We start from the raw sequence: 20,545 nt of genomic DNA, 5'->3' as shown, positions 1-20,545 counted from the left end.
GTTGTAGGTAAACAGCAGAGAGACAAAGCATAAGTTTATCCATTTACATCACTCTTAGTGCATTAGAGCCCTGGTACACAGCAGACAGGTCCCTTCCCCAACACCATTGTCCCAGCTGCAGGTGCTCACACAATCAGGGTGATCCCACTCCTTTGCTGGGCAACATCCTGAGGACTAATCTCCAAACCCCATCAGCCTGGAGAGTGGCTGTCCTTATCTACTGCAGAACAGCTGTTGTGGGCTTCTGTCTACAAGATCAAAGGCGAGCTTATTCCAAAACTCCAGCATTACTCAAAGCTGGAATCAGCTCACCCTGGGATAAAGCTCACCACGTCCCACACAGGGCTGGGGAGCAGAGCAGCAGTATCACTCCAGCCAGAACTGCAGGATGAGCTCTGCTGTCCCGAGGACAAGAGCAAATTCGCTTTCAAAGACAGAACCAGTCTTCCTACTTCTGCATCCCCTGTTCCAAACAATGTTTTTGCTCCCCTACATAGATAAAGCACCATCCACTCTTCCCTACAGGACAAGCTACAGCAGCAAAATCCACAATTTCAGGATTATTTTGTCTGTAGGGTTGGAAGAACTTGCAGGAACCTTCCCTCCTGCTCTGTGCTGTACTCAACCCCGGCACTGAGTAGAGCAGAGTGTGTAGCAGCAGAACAAGGCACAACAAACACAGCCAATAGACAGGTTTTGCCAGTCACAACAAGTGAGGCCACTGCCTTACTTAGTTTTGTACACAACCAGACCCAATCCAGGTCAGAACCAAAAGCAAATAAAGCATTAGAATAATAATTAAAATAACATTCTTCTCTAAATCCTACACAGAAACTCCTCTCCCAGGATTCACACAGTATTTCAAGCTGCAGCCTGTTCACAGATCATCACAACACCTCTGTGTCCAGATTCATAATCAGACTGGCTGAAAACCAAAAGACAAAGGTGGAAGTGGCTGTTCATCTGCTGTGTCCCACACAGGGCAGCAGTTCTGCCTATGACCAGGCTCCTCCAGAACCCGCCTCTGGCCACTCCAGCTCTACCCCCACATCAGCCACAATGCCATGTTTCTCAGCCACTTCAAATTAGGAATACAAAAGGTACAGCTTACCTTTCCAGTACCAGAGATCATCTTTTTCATTTCCACCATGCAGTCATTTCAAGAGAAGCAGGATGCAACATGAAGATGGCACCAGAATTCTGTCCTTCCAGGGTAAGGAGAGCTCACACCTTTCTGAAGTCACCAAAGTACAGCAGCCATAAGACTTTTCTCCTCCTCAAGACAAATCCTGGCCTCTCTAACCAGGCCCCCAGGACCAAGCTTTCAGCTCAACTTCCCAATGACTGGTTCAAAGCCCTGTAACTCAGTGCTTTCTGGGAACTTCTGATTTTCACCTCATTTGGTGATAATTTTCCCATCAGGTTTTCTCAATCAGGAGGCACCATTCCTTCTCCCCCAGGTGATATGGCTTAAGTGTGGAGAAGTCTCTCTCTTCTGTTCTTACAGGCTCCAGGCCCAAAGAGCTCACTAATTATGCAATCATCCATTGCTAAGTGCATGCTGGTGTTCACCTTCGCCTAATTGATTGTGTTCTTACACAGCCTTTCAGAGTCTTTTGCAGGGCACAAGAAGCCACACACATACCTGGCCCCACTGCAGGGGGACTTTCTGACCTACATCACTGTGGGGACCAGGAGGAATCTGCCTCTGTCCTGCCTCCCTCTCCCTGGGGCTCTTGCAGCCAGGCTGGCCCAGGGGGACAGGAGGGCCAGGCATTCATTTCTCTGAGCATGGCTTGGGCTGCTTTACACGGCCAGCTGGACAGTTGGGGTGTTTCTAGTGAAATCACTGGTTCCCTGGAAAGCCTGGTGTAAAGAAGGTAGATTTTTCACATTTCATGCCTCATTGTAACAAGGATTGCTCCCAAAATTGTCCTCTCCCAAGCTTGTCTAGAAGACTGGGGGGGGGGGCACATCTGCAGAGGGGTTGGGAACCCAGCCCGTGTGTGTGGGCGTATTCACATGGTCTTAGGTGCCCAAGGCTGCACACAAGGAGGCACAGAAACCTTTTTCCCCTCACATGGGACTTGAAAAAGCAGTTGCAGGCTGTGCTATCTGTCCCCAGCCCTGTATCAGCCTCCCAAGCACTTCCGTGTTTTCCTCAGAGCCGCAGCTTGTACGATCAGCACCACTTTCATGTGGTCTCTGCTGTCTTTGCATCTGGGTTCCACATTTAGGAATCCAGCACTTTGGGATGCAGCAGGGGTAGAGTGACAGCGCCCGAACCACTTAACTGGTTGTTTTCTGCAGAAGGATTTTCCTCCAGTTCAAACTGATGGGCAGCGCTTCCCACACTTGCACAAGCCTGTGTTTTAACGCAGAGTTTGTGAGTCTAAAGACTGCATCAAACCACACCATGTCTTAACACAACCCTTAGTACAACTTAAATGATTTACACATCAGAGAATTTCAGAGCCTACTAAGGCAAAAGTTCCTATATTGAATGTTGATAATTGCTATTCTCACATCTGAACTTTAACAAGACATAACTCAGTAGGACATGGAAGGAGCTGCATCTGGTGGAGTCTCAACCTCTGTTTCACATCATCCACTGCATAACTTTGGGCAGGAGGAATCACTCATCAGTGCCTCAGTTTCCCTATTTGTACAATTTTAATTTTGCAGATGTGGCAGAATTTTTAAAGGAATGGGTGTGATGATGGGCTGTAAATCACACAAAGCCTGGCACTTGCATACAGGGGGCAGAGGGTATGCCAAGGAGCCTGGAGTGATCACACTCAGTGAGCAGATAGGCATGAGGGCAAGCACTGAGTGGCCAGAGGTCCTGCCCAGTCCATCTGCCCCAGACCAGTAACCAGACTGCCTGGGGTGGGTCACTTCCAGAGCAGCAACTGGGAAACCACATAGCAAGTCAAAAACTGAAAGTGCATGGCCACCATCCATCTGTCCTCATGTAGGCAATGCAATGGCTTCTCTCCTACTTTGCTGAATGGAAAATTTACCCTCTCCAGATATTTGTGATGTGTCACATCTCACAGCCTGGCTTACAGGCAGATCTGCCAGCTGAGGGTTTTATAGTCCCAGAAGGGAGAAGAAGGGAGTGAGCTGATCCCATTGCTATGGAGAAATGATTAAGAGGTTTTGTTGAGTAAGATTTGGAAAACAAGAAAGTGGAAATGACTGAGGGTCTTGATATATATTTCAAATTTTCAGTTTTATCAATAACTTCCTTTTTCTGCACTGAAAAACACCTCTGAAATAAAAAAACCCCTCTATTAAAAAAGGTGTTGTATAAATAAAGTACAGATGTCAGACATGGGGAAGACTTATTTTTGGTTTAAACTTTCATTAAAGTTTGAAGGAAAGCTCTGTGAAGAATTTTTAAGAACATACTCATTTTTTATCAGATCTTTATATTAAAATGTAGTTGTCATTTTTCAGTCTGTTCCTCATAAAAAAAGCAACTTTGAACTCCTCCAGACCTGCAGTTTCTATAAACCTGGTTTAAGTGTAGACACAAGACAGTTCCTACAAGGCAATGGCAAGGACACAGTCCAGGTGGGAGCTGGACCTGGGAAAGGCTCACACAGCACCTATAGGAAACTTGGGTCAGTCTAAAAACAAATTGTGTATTTGTCTGACTTGGGGGATGGAAGATTTTAGCTCACTCCTGGACTGTTTAAGGGATTCATTCATTCACAGAAGACAGTGGATTTGTGTGGCTCAGGAAGTTGGGAACTGGGGGGATCCCTGCTGGCTGTGGGCACAGCTCTAATGGGTGGAGCTGGAGCACCTGAAGCTGCACCCAGAAATGCATGATTGTCAGGCAAAATTAAGGACAAATATGGCTGTATGGGGGTGCTGGGGACACCTGAGGATCCAGTGGGACTTCTCTGTCCTTCTTTTCCCTGTTTGAACACCAGGGACAGACCTAAACCATCCACACAGATAAGCAGCTGCTGTGTACACGGTCCTGAGTTCACGTTTCTCAAAGAAAGTTGAGCCTACTTTGAAAGCTTGTCTTGTTTTCTCTAATTCAATCCGGAAAACAGTCATATTAATACCAACAGATACCGCCCACACGCAAATCAGAAAAATTAAAGGGCATTGCAAAAGTGACTGTTCCAGTGGTCAGATTAGCTGCAGGCGGAAGCAATTCGGGATGCATTAAAACTAACAGGCTGTAATTGTCCAGAGGCATTGTCTCGCAGTGCAACACTTCTCTTTGGCTCTTCAGAGAGATTTCTTGGAATTTTTTCAATCGTTTTTCTGCTTGAAATATATGCTACGTTTCAGATCTTTCCATGTCACAGGAGAATGAGCTAAAAGTTCATCAACAGCCTATGGCAACATCTCAGTGGAGAAAGCTGAAGTCATTTCTTAATGCCATTTCTTATTAGCTATCATTATTGTGTAAATGTTGCGAGTACAAGAGCACAGGAGGTCTGCTGGTAATCATTATGAACCTTGGTTTCTCCCTGCCTAGCAGTTAAACCTTCAGAATCATTTCATTTCTTTAAAATATACGGAAAACTGGCTTCTCCCAGACCCTTGGGTGTTCTAGTGAATAATACTGTGGACTTAGTTCCCAACCAGCTTTCTGTAGTTAGTTAGTTAGATAGATCTTCTATTTAAAGATAAGTTCCATCCCACCCCTCTGCAATCTGGTTATGATTACTGGTTACTGCCACCCGCAGACTGATAAACTTATAACAGCTGCATTGCAGGAAATCACCTCCAATTCAACCCTGATGTTGTAGGGATGTCTTTAGTTAGCTTAAATAGGCTTTTAACATTCATTTTTTTGTGTGCAAAACACCTATCATTAATTTTGACTCGAGAGATCAAACAGTTAACAATGTGTTGATCCTAGCTTACTTTCAAGTGATGTATTGTATCATTTCTGAGAGTTATGAGGGGTTGATATTTTCTTTTACTAATGCATCAAAGTCGATAAGTGAATGGGGCAAACCCGCGTCCTGGGAAAGGAAGCTATTAACAGCTCTGCTCGGAAGGTTCTGAGGGCCACATTGCGTCATAGCCCTTGAGTTTATTGAATGTTAACTCTTTTTTTTTTTTTTTCCCTTAACCAAAGGAAATGAGTTTCTATAATCCTCTGCTTTGAGCTGCGTCCTCAGTGGGGTAATGAAAAATGACCTACGCCATCCGATAGCGCACTACTTTGCACACAATAGATCTTCACAAGAGCAAGCACAATGAGACTCCGGCTTTTGCTTTTTCTTCTTGTTGAAATGCACAATGAATTTATTTATTGCTGATCTAAAAGGCACTAGAACAGAACGGGCACAGCGGGGGAATCGCCCGAGTTTAACTTGGCATGGTAAGAAAGCAGCCCCAGAGCAAATGACCAATGCTCAGACTTGGGAGAGCAGAACATTTTTATAAGGAGGATCTTGAAATGGTGGGTTCACGCACACGCAGAGAGCAAGGCAAATTGGTTCCAAGAACAAGGCATCTGCTTCCTTGAAAACTTTTTTTTTTGGCAGAATTTGTATGCGAGTTGGGCATGTTGAGTGATTTATGGGGCCATTAAACATACACTAAATCAATCTCTATTAGGGAAAAAAAAAAAGCGCCATGTACTTAAAAAAGGCCCTCGAGCTAGATTGCTGAACCCAGGGTCTGATGTTGCGAGGCAGAATGGTCACTGGTAATTTGGAGATGTAACATGAACTCAGTCAGTCAATTCCGATATGATAGTTTTTAATGTTCCATGAATCTAGCAAAATGTGCATCCAATTAACTACTACTAAAGGACCTTATTTATAAAATAATACTTTTGCGGTCAGGTTGCACTTTTTCCATTCGTTTCTGTACACAGTTCAGGTTGCAGACTGTGTGTGCATGATTAATACAGACAAACATCCGTTTGGGGCCGGCTGTTATTGGCACGGCGGGTCAGGGCTGGGCAGCGGGGCTGGGGAAAGGTTTTGTCCCCACTGTCACAGTATTATGCTGGGAATTGAGGCAGGAGAAGGGAATTTCTGCTGGAATTCAACAGCAAGAATTAAAGGAAGAGGTTGTCCTTTAATGAGGGATCTCTCCAATGGGAAGATACAAGTGCTGGAAACACTGCAGTGGCAAAAAACCTCAACTGTTTACTTAGTGCTGTTTTGGAGCTGAAGAAATTTGTAGGTGGTACAAACACGTCCTTCAGTCCATAGGAAAAACGTCCTTCTTTGAAAATACATCTGAGTTATTTAAAGGATATGTGCAAAACGTATGCATCCCAAAACAGTCCCTTTCCCAATGTAATTTCATTTTAAGCCCATGCAGTGGGCAGACATTCACAAATTCAGGCAAAATGAGGTTTCATGAACTCCCCTATGAATTGCCTATGCAAACAAGCATAACATTCAAATGGAAACAGGCCAAAGGTATTTTGTGAACAGAGCATTAAGACATTTTCTTCTTGACATGGTTAGGGATGGAAAATCTGTAGCAAAGCCCTGCAGCTTGTCAGAGAAAATTCTCATATGTGTTTGTGTGCACACACACGTAAGGGCATGAGAGAGTGACATGTAAGGTTTCTGACATGCTACAAGATGAGGTGGGGGAACTCAGAAATGCTCTGTGAATCCAAGAGCATTTCTCACCCAACTTCAGCTTTTTATGGACAGCTTTCCTCCAGTATTGTTTTCAGTTACTTTCTTTTTTTTTTTGTTTCTGATTTCAAAACAAAAATATTCCAAATCTGAAATGTTTGAGTTTCAAAAACGGGAAAACAACTTAAAAAAGGAAGCAAACTGAAGTGCTTGGGATAAACAGAGAAAAAAGAGGCAAAGGAGTGAGATTGTAACAGAAGCTGATATGGTTTTAAGAGAGGACATGGAAGTTATGGGGCTGTCTTTGACTTGCACTAGAGCCTAGTCCCTCCACAAGAAAACCTTGAGCTCCACCACAGCCCAGCACCTCCTGCAGCACAGGGACCATCTGGGGAAGGTTTCCTGGAGCAGAGAATTAATTTTGTGTGGGATTTAAGTTTTGGATAAGTCTCATGGTTATAGGATTCAAGGGTACTGACAGCTGAAGACACAATTAATATAAGAAATCCAAATCAGGTAATTACTTTGGCAATACAGTCTAAATACAAGGAAAACATGTCAGTGCTGAATTTCTCCTGAATACAGGCAGACAACATAGACTGTTTTCTAGTATTTTGGCAATCAAGTGCACTCTCCTGAGACTCACACCTCCAGAAAATACTTTCCAAGAGAAGTAGATCTTCTCTCTAAAGACCAGTAAAGCTGCAAAAGCATTAAGACTGGATAAAAGAGTGACATTAGTGGATTACAGGGACGTGCAAGATGGTGCTCAAAAATCTGCAGCTGACAAATTTGCAGCAGCAGACAAAGAGTGGTGGAAACAGAAATGGGGCAAACCACAGGAGAAAACTTGAGGCTGAGGGGGGTCTTGAGGAAATCTAGAGAGAACATCAAATGTGTAGCACATCCCAGAGCTGAATTAGAAATCAGAGCAGATTGGGTCTTCTCAAAAATGCAAATGATGCTCTCAAGGTTTCCACTCTCACCTCCCAGCATTTCAGCTAATCTGCACCATTCCCTGCTCTCTAGCCAGTCTTGCTGGCTCCTCAATGGAGCAAGGACAGCTGATGTGGAAACAGGGGTGCCAGAATTTGCTTTGCCTTCCAAGCAGTCACACACAGACAACAGGAAGGACAGTGCCACATGCCCTTGGCTCTCCACCAGCAGGACCTACTGCACAAGCTAATGCTCATTAGGGTGAGCAGAGCATGCACACATTAACCCAGGAGCCTTTGCTATTTACAGGGAGTTGAAAATAATTGAAAAGAAGACACTTGTCTGGAAAGTGTTCCTTGTCAGCTTCCCATGTGAATGAGACTCCAGGGAATGTGTCATGCACATATGCCTCTGTCTTCCCAAGACCTCTTAACTTTTCCACCCACTGGGTATGTTTAACCACATTGATAGGAGGGATTTTCAAGCACTGATAGGGAGAGGTGTTGTAGGTGAAACATCCTGGGGTGCTTCTTGCCTGCTGGCCACCCACATTCCCTGCAGAAAAGCATCCTTAGGGACACTGCACGCCAGGCAGGCCTTGCTAAAACTGCATGTTTGCTGGGGTAAAAAAGCCATGGGGAGGGGAAGTGCCCTCAGCTCAGGGACTCACAGTACTTGCCCTACTTGGGACCAGCATTACATCTTCAGGACCTCTTTGCACCCAAGTTTTGCTGCCACTGCAGTTCAGGCTATCCTGGGATTTTCACCAAGCCACACTTTCTTTCCTCTCCTGCTTGCATAGCTGGGGAAACATCCAAACCTGCCTCCTTGGCTTTTCTCCTCTTTTTCATTTGCATTAGGGGAAAAAAAAATCAAAATAAAACAAAGCCCCCCAAACCCCAAAACAAAACCCTTTTCTGTTTTTCTTTCATGGCAAAAGAAAACCCAAAATAAACAAAGAAGCAACTGCCTTTCCTCCTCCCTCCTCAAACCCTCTGGGCAGGGTGGAGGTAGAATGCCCTTTCTAATTTCATTGACAGTTCTGTTGATATATAGGGTAATTTTCTCTTAACAACCTGTAACAAAGGCTAAGACAGTAGTCGGCTTACATTCCAGACAGTAGGAGATGTTTACTCATTTTCCCAGCAGACTCTCTCATCATTCATCTAGACTTTACTAGGATACCAGGAAATGGGAAACCTATAATTTAAGAAGTGTAACACACAGAGAAACTTCTGTTTGGTAAATAAAAGGTACCTGAGGATCCGAGGTTAATTGGCTTTTTCAAAAAGGCTCTCACCAGATTTCTTATCCCTTCCCAAATCTTTACCTTGAGTTAAACCTTTCACAGAGTGTGATACTGGAGGAAAGACATCACTGGACAACTCAAGAAGGGCTGGGATGCATCCTCCTAACCCCAGGGCTCTGGGATCCTACACTGGCCAGCGTGAGGCTGTGCTGGCAGCAGTGGCCACAGCAGACAGCAGGCTTCAGAGCATGAATGTGTGTCTGTGGGCAGGGGTGGTTTTGTCTTTAGAGGTATCACGTTGTCCAGGCTAGAAACACACTGTGAGCAATGTCCTTCCTCGGGGCCAAGAGGAGGGGAAGGAAGGGAGAAGAAAGCACATTATTTTGTAGCAAACATTCTTATGGGTTTTTGCTTCTTAAGCAAGTTTCACACGAGTGTTTATTCCTGTTTACGCAGCTCAACATGAATGCCTGGCTTTGATTTGAGGACAAACTGCCCCATAAACTCATGAATGTCTGAATTTAACCTTCACCTTTCCCCCCCTAACCTTCACTCTTGCTTTTCCCTTCATAATTGGTGACATTCTCACAGCCAAATTTAATAAAATACATGCTACTGAGAGTGAACTAGACTGTGAGCACAAGCCAAGGCAGGGAGGGGTGATGTGTGATGCTGGTCAGTGCAGGAGAGAAAATTCCTTCTAACCCCAGGTGCTAGGACAGAATTCCTGCTGTTTAAGACCAAGCTTCTCAGTGGCAGAAAACCATTAGCAAATGAATAAACCTGGTCCTGCTCTACCCATCAACCACAGCTTGGCTTCTCCCTCTGACAACTTAAACAAACGCCCAAATTCATCAAAACCAAGTGCTCTAAGTGCCATTGCCTATGGATCACAGTTCCTGTCACGCCATCAATCCATGCTGATTGCAGTTGTTGTGAGAGATGATCGGCATCTCCCCAGGCACAGCATGCTCATCCTGAAAGGAAACAGTCACCAATTTTGGATATCCATCAAAGGAACATTTTTTCTTTAAGTTCTGCTTCAGACTCTCTGCCCTGCAGTTGTCAGCCAGGAGCAGGGCTTTCTCTGGCATCCTTCTGACAGCTGCCACTGCAGTTGTGTGGGCTGCACAGGCTCCATCTATGCTTAGATTTGGCCGTGTGGTTTTGAGGCTTCTCACCCTACGGCAGACTCCCAAAGAGTGTGGTCTTTGTCATCTTCCAAGTAGCCATTAAAACTAGAGTTGAAGTCAAGGTTATGTTGTACCACAAACCTTTGAAGAGCTTCTTTGCGTGCTATGTAAAGCAAACCCAAAAGACCACTGATGTACTTACGAGGTCAAATCCATCTCTGCCATGAACTCCACCTAATCCAGCAGAGTCATTGGAGGGGCGAATGTGGTCAGCTCTGTGATTACTGAAGGATGGATAAAGACCTCTCACATTTGGACATATCTGATCATAGCTGTTCGATTTCTTGGCACAGGAGGAGAGAGACTTTCTTTTTTTCCCCTCACTTTATATATAAGGTTCACTTAGATATGGACCTCACCAGCTGCAGCTTGCTGGAGGCAGTAATGGATGGAGGCAATTTATCCTGTGTATTTTTTTCCCTGAAAGGAAATATGGCTTTTAAATGCAGTCATCATGGGGTAGGAAGAGAAGGAGGAGGGAACTGAGAGGATAAGAGGCGTGACTTTAATGACAGGAAAAGAAAAATTTGTGAGCTCAAACTAATGCAACTTCCAAACTCAAATAGATTTCACCATGGTGACAAAGCCTCAGACTTCATAAATTTTTTCCTCTTCCCGTTTGTGGTGAGCTCTGGTACTCTGTTAAACATATCCAAAGCCTTTTAAAGAGCCATTGGAAGCATCTGATCAAGTAGAAGATTTCCTTGTAAAAATACTGATTAGATATGGGGAGAAACCACATCTCAAGCTGCCTTCCTGTCTCTGAACACCAAAGACACGATTTTTGGAGTTAAAATTCATTGTCTATATGAGACTCCCTTGGACAAATATGATTTCTAACACAGGAATTCCAGCAGGGAAGCCTGTGGTAAGCAGGGATCCTCAAGATCCCCTTCGTCTCAGTGTCTGTGAATCGAAATTCAGTGAATTAGACATGTATCTGTAACTAGGAGTTGATTTAATACCATTCCAGTGATGAGCTGGAACCAGAATAAGGCTGCTTGGGTTTGCATAGCCCCAACCCATTTACCTCTTCAGACAGAGTTAACTGATGCACACACATGTAGTTACACCTAAGTCGAAACACATCCCAGTATTCCATAGCTATCACCAGCTCAGGACTGTTTGGAGACCAGTGCAAAACCTCTTGGCAATCACTGCAAACAGAGCAAATGGAAACAGCATTTCACTATCTGACCAGAAAGATCTCTTTAAATGTATATGATGCCACTCAAACCTGAGACTCACAGCAGGTTCTTCTGTGAAATCTAACCAGGTCTGGGCCTCAGTGCTGACCAGATATGTCTTGCTCAGCATTTCAAAGCTGCAAAAGTGTCATGGGCTTGAATATTTCAGGATTTACAGCTGCAGAAACTCTCCAGTGTCACCTTTCTCCCCTTTTATGGCTCAGCCATAATCTTAAATTCAGGTGAATACAAAGAGCTGCCTGTAGACAGCTAATCCTAAAGATGGAGCTTTGTGTGAAACTTGGAGGGAAAAAAAAGAAGGAAAAAGAAAGAAATCACTGAGAGGGATTGGCAGGAAACACAAATATTTTTGGCTAATTTTTGCTGTTATTCTTCTACCCTGGTTAAGGGCTGAACTAAAAGAATCCTTTGCCCTGGTCCATTCTTGCACCATGTGCTCATGAAAGCAGATAAATCAGCAAACAACAGATACTGCAAACACAAGCTGGGGTGGGAAGTCCTGTCCTCTGCCCACTGCAGGCACAGGTGTAGGAGGTGGTTGGCTGAGGTTGGGGAGGAGCAGCAGCTTTTCCTTTCACACAGGCAAGGATTATCCACCGGATCAGCAGTGAAATCCTGGTTTGATAATGCTGCAGTAATGCTGATAATTACACGGCAAAGCCAGCCTGTAACCCAAGTCCTAATTGCATTGAAAGAGTTCTTGTTGTCCCCAGAGAGTTGCTGGGCTTGGATACGGCTTGGGAAGCTCGGCAGTCCTGACTCCTCTGGCACTGGGGACCTGCTCCTGCCGAGCCATGACTTGGAGCTGGAGCAATGTCAGCCCAAGCTGCTCAACATTTTGCACAATTTCCAGCTGTGTTGATCTTAATTTATACAGGCTCTGATCCAACACTTTCTCGTACTGATGTAGCCTGAGGTACATCAGGTCTTTCCACCCTTTGACCCCGGTCTTTCCACCAGGGTCAGCAGAGTTATTCTGAGTACTGGACATCTTGAAAGACACCTGACATTTTCCCTGCTGCGCCTTTGCTAAACAGAAATGCTGCCCTCAGACACCAATATACTCCCACAGAAAACAGGAGGCAAATGGATAATTTTAACCTCAAAAAATAGTCCTGTAACCACCTTTGAATTTCATGCAGTAACAGAAGCCATGCACTCCTTAAATGGAGACCATCTGCACATGTGAAGTCAGAGACCTTCATTTCAGTTTGGGAAACCCACCAAACAAGGAATATCTCCATAAAAAAGTGCACTGCATATTCCTCCTGGCTGAATGGCATTGCCTCCCAGCATTGCCACTCACCCACTTCAGGAAACCAAAATGTGAAAGGCTCTGAAAATAAGTCAAACCAGTTGGAAGCTGAATAAATACATAAATAATAAATAACATTTTTCTCTCATTATATTACTACATGTGTGTATATTACTACATGTGTGTGTGTACATAAACAAAAATGGAGTTCATAGCTCTTCCCTTCAGGTGTTAGTCAGTTAGTGATTGGCTTATTTTTATCATATCATTTAGTATTATTTAATGAATTAGTATTATTTAGGGAATTAGGAATGTCACCTATATTATGGATGCTGAGAAACCCTTGTGATATCTGGTTTTCCCTCATAGTGTGTATATGAGGTCTAGATATGAAGCAAAGAGAGACTTCCCAAGTGGGCAGGAATTCTGCATTTGCCAAGCACTCAGTACTCTCACCCTCCTGGATCCCAAGGAAACCTACAGACATGGTTTAGGATGACTCCAGTCTCCTTTTGATGCTTAGAGCTCAATTTTGCAATCACTATCCAGAACAGCTTGTGAAACCAAAGAAGAGGGATGATCAAGCTTTTATTGGGAGACTTTCTACTCACTGCCAACTGCAGGACGCTTTTTACAGTCTGTGCCTCTTTGATATATGACACATGCTGCTGTGTGGGTCCTTACCTGCTAAAACTGGTTTGATTTGTCCTATTTCTTTCTTGTCTGCATATGGCTTGTGTCTTTGTGTACTTTGCTAATCTCTCATGGCATTTTTTTAAGTAGCCAAATTGTGTCCGTGCTATTTTTGGTATGCTGTGTCTAACTGACACCAGTGAAAAGAATCCAAATTACAAATGAAAAATATACTCCCTGCTTTTAGTTATGATCAACTATCTTAGCACAGAAGAATTAAAAATGTTAACACACAACACAGATCTCTCTACACTCATTTACAAAGCACTTCCAACTGACCTCGTGATTAGAGAGTAAATGAGTGCTTTGTGACAATATTTATCTAAATGTATCAAAGTAATAGACAAACCTGAGATTAAAACATCTGAGGCAGAATTTGCAAATTGTATAATATCATATAATTAGATCATATTAAATCAATAATGACAATAGCACATTTCAACTTCCTTCAACAAAAAAAAGATTGCATCCCTGTGCTAAAGACAAGGACTTAGAACCAGATTCCCAGGAAATAAATACCTTACCCAGGAGACTGCTGAGCTGGGCTCATTTATATCCCCAGAGAATCTGCATTGATTAAAACACTTGGTCAATGTTATATGATATAGAGGAAACAGGAAAAGATGTTCAACACTGCTTTTGTGATTTATCCATCACACTGTGCTTCCTCAGTGTGACTTTGCCTGGAGATGGGCACTGCTCCCCAGTGTCCCATGGCCAGCAGAGATGCAGCAGCAGCACATGTGACTTGAGAAGAGAAAAATCATTGATTTTTAAGTGTGGCTTTAACTTCTCTAAGAGATCAACCTCACCTCTATACAAGTGCCAACATGCACAGTCCCATGGATCTTGTACTCATCCCTGTCCAGGACCTGTGAGGACCAGAGATGATCTGTAACACCAGCTTTTCCTGGCTCTGAGCAGCTCATGGCACAGGCTGACTCTGATGAGGACCAGATCATAGAGAACTAAACCCTACTAAAGCCCTGCCCTGGAGTGTGGAGACTGCAGCTGCTGTGGGTTAATGCAGGAACAGGGAAGCAGGGAAGGAGTCTGATGATTGTGAGAGTCCCAGGTAGCAAATGCTGAAGCACCTTGGTGGGAATTCAGGTCCCCTCTGATTGTTGGTGGTCCACATGTAGGGTTGGAACCAAATCAGGGAAACTGTGAGGACTGAGGGGCTTAGTGACAATTGTGGGTATCTCTGGAGAATTTCTTCCTTCCCAAATGAGCAGTCAGTGTCACATGTCTTTTCATGGGAGAAGAAAAGAGAAATGATTCTGGTGGAAAAACTGTTTTTGTGGTGGTTAGAAGTGAAGCAGGAAAGGGGCTCGCCAAGGCCACGACATCTGGAAGGTGCAGGTGACCAGACCAAGTGTGCTCTCTGTGGGAATGTCAGCCCCTGCTCTCCTGACCCCTTTGTGCACCAACACCAGGGCACGGAGGCACTGGGAGTAGCTGGGAAAGCACTGTGGAAATGCCTCCAGGAATGCCACAAATCCCACAGAGCCCTGGCTGGAGGCCCCAGCAGCACCAGAGAGAGAAGGCAGGGGAAGCAGAATGCATTGTCTAGTCCTGCATTCACCTGAGCAGGCTGGTGCAAAGCCCTGGCACTGCATGGTAGGGAAGGACACGAGTTCTGCACAGGGGTGCAGACTGGGGACAGCTCACACCAGCGCCACTGGAACAGCTCTGCTAAGCCCTGGCCTCAGGAAATCCTGATTTCCAGGAATAAAAGTCTCTTTCATCTTACAGGCCGGTCCTTCCCAATGGTTTAAACTGAGAGGACCACATAATCCTGTTTTTCTGTGGGGATGTTTGTAACTCAGGGACAATATGTAATCCCACTGCAATCACTTCAAAATCCTTGGAGAAGAATCAAGCAATGCTGTTATTTGTTATTACCAACAGCTGATGAGCAGTGTCCCAGAGGGCTGAATAAGAAGGGGAGGATCACACTGTTCACACAGCTCCCACTCCTGGTCCTCCTTACCCCTTTCATTTCAGAAATCAAGCAGGAATAAGCATTCAGATCTCCTGTCGTTGTGATCTAAATATCTTCCCCATTGTACAAGTCTAGTTCTTCTGAGCTTTTCAAAACCAAAATTGCTTCTTTTGACTGCCAGAACTAGATCTTAATTAGAGGTGGCATGTTTGGGGCATCAGAATGAACATTTCACTATTCACTAAGGAATCATTGTGGGTGAAAGAGGTAAAAAGCTGCCATTTCTGCACCATCTCACTGCCAGTGATACCAATGGATATTGCTCTGCTTAGGTAAAGTCATCTCACTCTTTAGGCTTAAGAATGTTTTTACTGACTGCCTTAACAAACTGAATAGAGCTAAACAGTTCTTACCTTCTGGGGATGAGACTGAAATGGAATTATTTCACATTGCTCACAGAGTGAGGTTGCAGGAGCTTTGGTTGTTTTACTTGCTGCCATTGGAAGTGGAGCTGCAACAGAAATGCTCCCGTAAGGCTCTTTGAGCTCAGTGAGCCTTGTCCTGGGAATGCCATCTGCCTGTCCCTGTGCCACTCTGGCCAGCATTTGTCACCATGATCTCCAGGCACCTACAAGCAGACAGCAGGTAAATTAACTCCTCTGTCAGAGTGAGGAATGTTCCCAACCCTGAAGGAAAACCCCAACACCCTCCTCCTTCCCTGAAAAACCCTCAGAAAAGCAGACACAGCATGACCCAGACAGAGCAGTTCATTCACCAGCCTTCCTTCTCAGACTTACTTTGAATAGCTTTTGATTGCCAAAGCTGCCCCAGTGGCACAGGGTGAAAAAGAATCACCATTGCTCAATCAAGATGAACAGAAGGGCTTCCTCCAACAAGAAAACAGATCATTCATTTTTTGGGATTATGTCTACAACATGAAGCATTTGACAGGAGCCATCTTTGAGAACATTCATCTATGACCTGAAATGTCTGGGTTCTGGGGAAAAAATAAGATTCCATTAAGTCTATAAGTTTTAAATGCATATTTATGACTAATTACATTTGCTTATGAACAATACAGATACGAAATTCATTAACCAGAGATTATTTTAACACATACCCACATTTTTCTTTGTGTATTCAGTATACAAGGCACACGATCTTAATTACATTTTAAACAATCTTTTACATTATCTATTTTTATTAATAAATGAAGCCTTGGCAAGAAGAGTTTGTCAAACCTGGACATCAGTAGGGCACCCTGGAATGGATGAGAATTTTGTATTGGGTAAAATCAATAACTTGAAAGTAGAGCAGGACGAAGACAGAATTAAATGTACTCTAGAAAGAACGATACCAGGGGGTCTGGGTGGTCCCGGGGGAGGGGGGTGAGTCCGGGGGATCCTGGAGATACTTCGGGGCGGTTCCGGCGGTATCAGGGAGTACCAGACGAGTCCGGGGGAGGATCCCAAAGGTACTGGGGGTACTGGGTGGGGTACAAGGAGGGGGTCCTGGCAGTATCGAGATGTACCGGGAGGCACCAAGGGGGTCCTGGGGTGGTCCCGGCGGTATCGAGGGGTCCCAAGGAGGGACCCAGAGGGCCCCCGCGGCGATGGAGGGGGACTGCTGCGCTCTGGCGGCGGAGCTGGGGAACAGCGCAGCACCGCAGCATCCCCGGGATGGGAAATCCCGCCCCCGAGAGCCGCTGGCACGAGCAGTGGGAGATGGCTCCGAAACGGACCGGGATGGGGCTGGTGGGCTCCGTGTTCTTGCTCTGCGGGAGCAAGTGGAAAGCCAAGAGCTCTTGGGGAAAAACAGGGAAAACAAGAAAGGCGGCGGGATGGAGTGTTAGCAGGAGGCGTGAAAAACGGAGAGTGGCAGAGCTTAGAAACACCGACGAATCAAGGCACCCCTTCCATCCCTGCCACAGCGACCTCTCCTGAGGTACCGCCTGCCCCGACTGTCCTCCAGCCCCTCCGGCCCAGCCCACACACGCTGCTCTCGGCAATGCTTTGTAGAAAACAAGTGCGGTCTGGATTCCTTTAACAAGTGCTCACCAAGCCTCTCAGCTGGCATCAGGCTGGGTCTGTTTGCCCCAGCAGGTCTCCCTACAAGTTTGAAGTCACCTCAAACCCTGTGCTGTCTGGTGTGGAGAGAGGCCACTGGAGGAGACAAGGGATGGGTGGGTGTGGATTGCAGCACTGTGTGGCTGAACACGAACCAGCTGTCCGGGGTCAGCACTGCTCCTGGAAGGTGAAACTCTGTGAACACACAAGGTGTAGACACTGACAATGGCCTTTTGCATGCCCTCTGTACCAGCCTGAGCGCGGGATTGCTGCTCTCTGGTTTGATGCACAAGGCCAAAACAATAACATGCCCAAACTGACAGGGAATGAACCTGCACAAGCACTGCCAGACTGCCAAGTATGTTTGTTACTCTTCTTATAAGAACATTTTCCACCTACTCCACGTTGGCAGCCCAAGTTAACTTCTGTGATGTTTCTATACTACACACAACACTGGCGTGGAAACTCTAACCGTGCTCCCAAACTGGATGGGAGATGCACAGGCCAATTGTATTCCATAGAAATGCTACATCCTGCGTTAACAGAAGATAGACAGAACCAATTATGGAACCAATAACTTAGTTAGCCACATCATAAATAGTCCTGCTTTAATTTAAAAACATATATTTTATCACATTTTACATAGATGCAGTGTTCCTTTTCCTTTGCTGTCCAACTCACGCCATATCTCACATCACTCAGGTCACAATTTGGTCTGCAGGTCCTCTTACACTGCTTGCTCTCCAGCCACCTTATATTTTCATTTGCATAACTATATTTGCATGATTCTTCTGTTGAAAATATGCTATCAGCCTTCTTCCCTCCTCCCAGCGAGAGCATCCCTGAGCCACTCCTGAGCTGTGGCTTTGGCATCATCCGCCTTCCAACGGGAACCCACAAACCTTTCACCTCACTGAAATGCCATACCTAGGTAAATATTTTGCTGTGCTTATTGTGCAAGGTGCTCTAGATGCCGATCTTACTTTCTGATGGTGAGGGGGCGAGCGGGAGAACTGGCGCTGGGAGTCGCCGCTGTGCCACAGCATTCACCGTGCGGAGCCCAGGGCGGGCTGAGGCCGGGGCGGGCACGCTGTAAGGACTGTGCTCACCTACTTGTCCCCTTCTTTCAGCGATCTGTGTTCACGGGACGTAAGAAAAGGCTTCGACACCCGCGGTTTTCCCGAGGTGTGACACAGCGGGCTGGGAGCGCCGTGCCCGCAGTGCCCGCGGCCGCCGGGAGGCGGCGCTCGCGCCGCGCCGCTCGCTCCGCGGCGCCGGGAATGGGATCGGGAATGGGATCGGGAGAATGGGAGCGCGGCCCTCGTGTGCCCTGCCCCCACTGCCGGGAAAATGGATCGGCAATGGGGAGCGCGGCCCTCCGTGTGCCGCTGCCCCACTGCACAATGGGTCGGAATGGGAGGCGCGCCCTCGTTGCCGCTGCCGCTCGCACCTATCTGCAACAGCCTGAGCGAATGGGACAGGCAAACAGCCTAGCCCGGGTCCGTGCCAGCCCGTCTCAAGCCCCATTGCTTCGGTATTATTTTAGAAGGGCAACTGGGCTGGTGGAGCCGAGGCCCCTTTGCTGTGCCAAGGAGTGCCCGGTGACAGGGACCCTGCAGGGTTTTGGCAGCCTGACGCAAGCCCTCAGTTGCAGGACTGCAAGTTCGCTTTGCTGTGACTTCCCTCTCACAGAGATCTGCAAGGATTTCCTTCCACTTTGCTCTTAGCTTCAAGTTTTAGAATAAAGTGAAATTTTAGTCTCAAAGACAAGCAACCTGAACCTTTCCTCGAGCACAGAAGAGTATTTTCACAGTGACAAGCCTCTGTGACATCTCTGCACCACTACCAGAGGATTCTTCACTGGATTTTCTCTTAGCCTTTTTTAACAAGTGACTGGTTTGCACCTTCTCTGGCAGAAACATGGCCTTGTTCACACAGAAATCATTCCTTGGGGTTGGCAGACAGATCAGATAAATACTTGAGAGCACTCTTAAAGCCACTCCTGAGTTAATAAAATAATAGCAACAAGGTTCAGTTATCTCTCCCAATACCTTCTCAAACACATCCTTTAGAGGAATAACTGCTATGGTGCTGATTTAGCATTTCCAAATTATTAACACTTCTGTTTTAGCATCACAGAAGCTTAATTGCTGAGCATGTATAAACAAGGAGTTCCAGTTACAAAATTCTCTCATACACACAAGATTCTTCTTCATTTTTTTAATTACATTTTATTGCCTTCATTTTGCAAATGGCAAAAATACAATGGCTCCCATTATGAAGTTATGCACTGGAGTTCACTACATGGAACAGTTTGGGATAGCCTCTACAAGATCTCTAACAGATCTCTGATCTACTGTATGGCAACACTTTACAAAAGTTTGCTCTGTTATGAGCATTTGCAATATCTCATCACAACACAACAGGCTAACCCATAGTCAGGTTTGCTGCACAAAAATCCCTTCACTTGCTCATTTCTTGAGATTATCTCCTTTTCCCAGCCTGAGCTGATCCAAACCCTGTCCACCCAGTCCTGTCACACACAAAGATTATTCCAAGCCTGGGGCAGAGGAAAGAGCAGAATACTCTCAGAGTGAGCTGTACTGACCGTGCTCCAGGACCACAGAACCAGCTTCATGGTGGGGACAAGTGCACAGGAATGGGTCCCTGTTCCCAGTTCTGCCCCATTGAAGCCATATCTCATCTTTGCCATCAGAAGATTTTGGTTTCCTGCTGTGCTAAATGGCAGGAGCTGAAAAAGGATCTCGTTTGCAGTTCTACTGGCCCACTAATTTACTACTCTCCAGAGGTGTGAGCAACAGGGAGTCTGGGCTGCATTAGGGTGCTGCTGTTGAGTGTGACAACCCCAGATACCCCTGCCACTGCTCAGCACTGTGCCCTGGGCAAGGTGGGCTGTCCTGGCTGCTTTTCCCTGTAACATGTTTGTCAGGGGAAGGAAAGGTGGCAAACCAGTAGCCATGGTGCAGCCTCCTGTACTGGGAAGGACAGTGCTCTGTTCCCACTGCACTCACCTGTTCCTTCCATCCCCCACAAACACCTCCAACCTCAGCACAAAACACCACAAAGCCCTTTGCTCTCAAACATGCTGAGTTTTCCCTCCAGTTCTTCCACTTATTTAGTTGAGCTTTCCCTCCTAATCTCCAAAGTTCTGCATAGCTTTGTCAGGCTTCCCCTCTCCCTCATATCCCAGTCTTATCCATACCTGCTTCTGCTGCCTCGGCTGCCTGTGCTGTAATTCTCTCTGGTTTTACACTATTCCAGTTGCCTGGAATAACCTTCTTATCAAAATGCAACAAGCTGTCTCCAGCTCCTTTACAAACCATATGAACATCCACCTGTTCCCTTGACAGTAACCATATGTCTCTGTATTTGTTCTGGAGCGTGGGAGGTTG

Source organism: Manacus vitellinus, unplaced genomic scaffold (genome assembly GCF_001715985.3).
Source record: "Manacus vitellinus isolate BGI_N305 unplaced genomic scaffold, ASM171598v3 scaffold_26_pilon, whole genome shotgun sequence".
NCBI classification, from domain to species: domain Eukaryota; kingdom Metazoa; phylum Chordata; class Aves; order Passeriformes; family Pipridae; genus Manacus; species Manacus vitellinus.
Note: the sequence above shows the minus strand (reverse complement) of the source record.